At 34.6% G+C, this 6,315-nt stretch overlaps 1 pseudogene; it reads right to left on the bottom strand.

Annotated features, from left to right (window-relative positions):
• Positions 1–305: 305 nt before the first annotated feature.
• Positions 306–376, bottom strand: LOC123276538 (small nucleolar RNA U3; annotated as a pseudogene).
• Between the last annotated feature and the right edge of the window lie 5,939 nt (positions 377–6,315).

Below are 6,315 nucleotides of genomic sequence, written 5' to 3'. Positions count from 1 at the left end.
ATACACACATGTATATGCATAGGGCAGAAAAACAGGCTGTACTGCAATGTAAATATGCAATGAGCAAAATCCCGAGTGCGAAAAACTTCAGAGGTCAAATGGTCCAGCTTCTTCAATACATGTTTAATTGGAAGGAGATCAGATAGTTCAAAGAAGCTGCAGACAATCTGAGAAACCAGCCTTGGCAAAGGAAAGCCATCAAGAAGATTCTAAGGAGATAGTATATTGGGCATTCTCTCTAACTTGGGAATTCTCTGTACTGTGGCCACAGAATTCTTATATATTTCTTTTAAAATCTTTTAAAAACTATTTAGCTTTAAATTAAAATACAGAGAAAGTAACGAACTATAGAAATGATCCCTGAAAGTATAGTCTTTTTCTGAGGATACTCCATACTGCTTTCCAATGGTGCAACCACTATGGAAAGCAGTATGGAGTTTCCTCAGAAAATTAAGGATAGATCTACCATACGATCCAGCTATCCCACTGCTGGGTATTTATCCAAAGAACTTGAAAACACAAAGGCATAAAGATACTTGCACCCCTATGTTCACTGCAGCATTATACACAATAGCCAAGACTTGGAAGCAACCTAGGTGCCCATCAAGGGACAAATGGATAAAAAAGATGTGATATTTATACAGGATGGACTACTACTCAGCCATAAGAAACGATGAAATCCGGCCATTTGTAACAACATGGATGGACCTTGAGGGTATTATCCTGAGTGAAATAAGTCAGAGGGAGAAAGTCAAATACCATATGATCTCAGTCATAAGTAGAAGATAAAAACAATGACAAGCAAACACATAGCATTGGAGATTGGATTGGTGGTTACCATAGGGGAAGGGGGAGTGGGGAGGGCAAAAGGGGTGATCAGGCTCACGTGTGAGGGATGGACTGTAACTCGTTTTTGGGTGGTAAACATGATGTAATCTACACAGAATTCGAAATATATTATGGTGTACATCTGAAAATAAATAAATTAATTAAAAAAATACAGAGAAAGTGACACAAAATGAATGTATAGCATAATGAGCTATGATAAGATAAACACTTTTGTAAATACCTCACAACCATTTCTAGAAACCCCTCCACTTTTCTTTCCCTCTGCATCTCAACTCACTCCTCCTCTCAAATGTAATCACTACTTCGCTTTTATATTAATCACTTCCTTGCATTTCTTTACAGTTTTTTCATTCACATGTGCATCTTAGGCATAGTCGTGCAATTTTTCCCATTTTGAAATGTGTATGTTAAGCTTCTTCTAATTTACAGTTTCCCTCTTCATCCTTTTCTTTTCTTTAAAATTTATTTCTTGAAGAAGTGGGTCCATTCGACCTGTAGAGTTTTCCAAAGTCTGGATTTTGCTGATTGCATACTTACAATGTCACGCAACATGTTGTTGTTGTTTAAATTAATCCCTTCTATATTACGTCGCTATGTCTTCTCCTCCACAGAAAGAGTTCTGGTCTCAAGGACACAGGATAATGGCATTAGAATATCAGGTAACTAGCATTTACTTTCCCAAATTACATGTACACAGTCCACAGAAGCCATACTACTACCACTATTATAAATACTGAAAATAGTCAAATACTTTTGCATATGTTCTCTCTATTCTCCAATCTATATTTTAAAAAATAATTGTACTGCATCTGTTTAACTGGATAAATAGAATTGCTTACTGTATTCTCTTCCTTCATTTAATCTTAGTTTGCAGGTAACTATGTTCAGCGCTTACAATTTGTATTCAATTTGTAAGTCTCTTTTTTTATTTTGGTCTACTGAAGCCTGTTCTCTAGTAAGTTCCTAAGGAATAAATTTCCCTGAGTACTTGTATGATGGTTACATTTTACGCCTTTATGCTCGAAAGTCAGTTTAGCTGGAGATAAAATCTTCAGCTCATGTTGTCTTTCCTTAATATCCCTTATTATCTCAAATGTGTTACTACATTTTCTTCAGGCGTAGATCATTGCTTTATAATTTTATTTCCCTTATAATTTACTTTTTGCTTAGATAAATGAAGGTTTATAAATGAAGGTTATATTTCTTTTTCTTTTAAGTCCAACAATTTTGCTATTTTATATTTTGGTGTTTGTCTTTCTGAGTTGATATTTTCAAGTGTATAGTGTACAATTTTGAAATGTAGTCTCAAATCTTTAACGTGGTTTAATATTTGTTTCTAGTCTCTCATTTTGGCTTTCTTTTTCAGAGAGGCCTATCTTGCATAAGTTGTACTTTTTTTGTCTATCTTCCATATTTGTCACTTTTTAGGATCTTTTTATCTGTTTCTTTCTTATTCATTTTTCAATTTTTCTTTCTTTGTACCTCTTATGTCTTCTATGGCACAATCATTTTGTTTATCCATCTTTACATTTTTTATAATTTAGTCTTTGTATTAGTTCTCTGCTACTGCATAACAAATTAATACAAAACTTAATGACTTAAAACAATAATAAACACTTTTTCTCACCATTTTTCTGGATTGAGAATTCAGGCATGGCTTGGCTGAGCAGTTCTGACTCAGAGACTCTTATGAGGTTGCTGTGATCTGAAGACTTGACTGAGGCTGAAAGATTTACTTTCAAGGTAACTAACACATAAAGCTGGTAAGTTGGGGCTGGCTTTTGGCAGGAAGTCTCAACTCTCTCCTTTTTGGCCTTTCCTTAGGGCTGAATGAATGAGCTCAACAGACAGAAGTTAGCTTCTACCAGAGCAAGAGATCTAAGAGGGCAAATGGAAGATGCAATATCTTTTATGACCTAGCCTCATAAATCATATGTCATCACTTTTATAATATCCTACTGACCAGTCCTGTGCCAATGTAGAAAAGTATTATAGAAAGGTCTAAATATTCGGGGAAAAGGGTCACTGGGGACCATCCTGGAGGCTGGCTATCACATCTTAATGTCTAAAATAATTTTAATATTAAAAAAACTTTTCTTGAGTTCTGTTATCTGCTTTTTGGGTTTTTCTAATTCCAATTTATGTTGTTGTTTATGTCTTGTATCTTTCTTAATGTCGATTAGCTCTTTTCAAATAGGTTTCTGTTTTGATCTTTTCTTTGCGCAAGACTTTCTGTTATGCCTTTGTTGTCTGTAAAAATGTTATTCTGCTTACTAGTCTCTTTTCTCTTATGACAATTTTCTAAATAAGATCTGACTTCGGTACTTTTCTATTGCTTAATTTATATGAAATTAGTTTTCCTGGACTTTTAGAAGGAGATGTGGTTTAGGGTAGCTAGAACTTCATGGAGATTTGTCATCTGTTGTTTTCCTGGAGGATTCAAAGATGTGGTGGCTTACTTTCTCAGATGTATCAGCTTTGTTCCTCGCTCCAACTTTTATCTGGAGTTTTCTTTGTTCCATTTCTGCTCAATTTTAATTCAACTCCCAGCAGTTTCTTCTAAGTGCAAGATTCTTACCTGGAAGGGAGTCCTAAATGGGTTAGTTTTAAACGTTCAGACTGTAGACTACTCCAGTTTCTTCAATATTTACTGTAAAACCTTTGCATTCCTACACTATTAGATTGAACAAAACCCTTCCAGTTTTAGCTGCTATTCTTAAATTGTGTGCTTTCTAGTGAATGTTTGTTTATATTGCAATCCTGCTGTTCTCAGATCCATTCGATGCCCTGTTGCTTCCCTGAGCTTTCTCATCCACAGAGATGGTCACCATGCAGAGCAAATGGCTGTTGGTAGTTTGTTGTCACCTATTGTATTTTGGAGTTCAGGGGATTCTTTGTTACCTAATATTTTTTTAAATAGATTGCCTGTAGCATTGTAGTTTTGTTATTTAGTTGCCTTCTCTGTTTTTATGTTGATACTCAGAGACTCAAAGCTATGCTGCCACCACTTACCATATCAAAAATCCCTTCACAACTGGCCATTAATACTTTCTCAAATGCCCCTCAACATTTGTGTCATGTCTTCAGGGTTTATAATCCTATCCCAGCGCTTCTGATTACCTGGACTATGGGATATGATCATGTTCCAGCTACCAGTGGACCAGTGAGTGAGATGAGATGAAATATACGGCCCTAAGTGTTCAGACTGCACAAAACCCACTAAGGCACACATGTGTGCATACCACCCTGCCCACAAACATACATGCATTCGCTTCCTTGTATTTAAAAATAGATGACTGATTCTCATTAATGTCTTAGTCCCTCCAGGCTGCTATAACAAAAATACCATAGACTGGGTAGCTTATAAACAATAGAAACTTAAGGCTGAGAAGTCCAAGATGAAGGCACGAGCAGATTTGGTATCTGGTGAGAGCCCACTTCATGGTTCATAGATGGCCATCTTCTCACTGTGTCATCACATGGTAGAAGGGGTAAGAGAGCTCTCTGGGGTCTCTTTTGTAAGGGCACTAATCTCATTCAAGAGAGCTCTACCCTCATGGCCATATCACTGCCTAAAGGCCCCACCTCTGAATACCATCACCTTGGGAGTTAGGATTTCCACATATGAATTCCAGGGGTACACAACTTTCGGGTCATAACAGTTAGTGCACCCAGATCAGGGCCAAGATTTTTGGGCTTCTACTCTTCTAGGTCTTATTATCCTGAATCAATATTTTTAAAGCTATGGACTAAAATTTAAAGTTAAGCACCACTAACGTATACTATATACAATAGAAGATGAAACGGAAATTGGTTTTAACATATAAATGTATATTTTGACATGCAACTGAATAGGCTTTTTAGCTAAACACCAGATGGCTAAATGTTAAAAATAATAGTCAGCTGAAGCACGATATTTCTATCACAGAATGAACTTTTAGGAGACAGGAACAAAACTTAAGTGTTACCGCAAATTTAAATGGTATTGAACTTTTAATATTAAAATTTTTGTGGTCAAATTTTCTAAGTTTGGAATCATGGTACAGAGACAAAAATTACTCAGCTGGCAGCTGCTAGATTGTTTCTGCAGTCCTCATAGTGCACATTTATGATGCTAAATAGATGTTCACTTTTTAGCTTGGATACTGAAGGAACATGAATTTTTTAGGATAGATCATTTGCTTTAACATTCCTCTTTTTAAAAAATATTCTTTAGTATATATGGATCAAAGATAATTGATAAAGGATATAGTTGTACATTCTATTGGAACCATTTTTCCTTTGGAAACTTGAAAGTGGCAAACTCAACATGCTGCTTTGAATTCTTACTTACCAGATGTTAAGAATTTCCAAAAAGGGATTTTTCTTAAGTCTCGTAGCTTTAATTCAATTAAATAATTTAAAATATATAGACATGTATAATTTAATTTCATGAAAGCTAATACATCAAAAATTATGTGTCCATTACAATTAGGATATATTCTAATTTCTTTTACTTTTTCTTACAATATTAATTATACCTTAAAAACCCATGTTGGTTCAAAATGATATATGGGTTTTTCTAAAATTAACTAATAAATTCTCTTATTGTTTGTATTAACTGTCAAATTATTTCTCTATTTTTGAACTATTTAAAAGTTTTTAATTATTTCTGCTGATAAAATTAAAAATTTTCACTATCCTTATTAATAATGGCAATATTTTGCTCCTATAGTAATACATCTATTTTTTCCTTGAAGCAAGTGATAAATTGTCAACATGTAAAACATATCAGATCATCATTTTGAAGTAACATCAGAAATATTTAACTATAAATATAGGTGATATTAATATTAATGAATTACTGAATGATAGTGAATATTTAAATATTAGAATTATATCCAGAATACTGATGGACCACGTAATTTGGATCAATCATCTTTCCATCTAAACAGTACTAGTTAAAAATATTTTTAAAATATGGCCTGAGGACATGAGAGAATCAAGTAGGTGGTGACAAATTAGGATCTAAGAAGAAACCCAGAGATTGGCCTTGCATTTAGCACCACTTTTCCCCAAGGGACAATGGCTGACTTTAGAAGAGACGAGAAGAACATAAGAAGCTGAACAGTATTTTGGATGGCCTCTCAGAATCTGAGTACAAAAATCAGAGCCCTGCACCTATCAAGCTTGGCTTGGAGTTCTAGTAAACTTCTCACATCTTGAATTTGGACTATAAATGGCTACATTTTGGAGTAAGAGTGACCCATAAAGTAGAGTAGCCCTTACGGCAACTGAAAGTCAGTTGTGAGTTGTTTAAAACACTGAAATTGGACTAAGTTGATCCCTGATTGCTTATGTCAGCCACTTACCACAAGCAAATGAAATCTTCATTGGAGGAGGAGAATATCATTGTAGGTCTCAAATTATTTTTATAATTTTTCAAGTAAAATTTATGGCTTTCAAATAAAATGACAAGCCCGTAAG

Source organism: Equus asinus, chromosome 13, assembly GCF_041296235.1.
Source record: "Equus asinus isolate D_3611 breed Donkey chromosome 13, EquAss-T2T_v2, whole genome shotgun sequence".
Taxonomy (NCBI): Eukaryota; Metazoa; Chordata; class Mammalia; order Perissodactyla; family Equidae; genus Equus; species Equus asinus.
The sequence above is the reverse complement of the archived record's forward strand: the minus strand, read 5'-3'. Positions and strand labels throughout refer to the sequence as shown.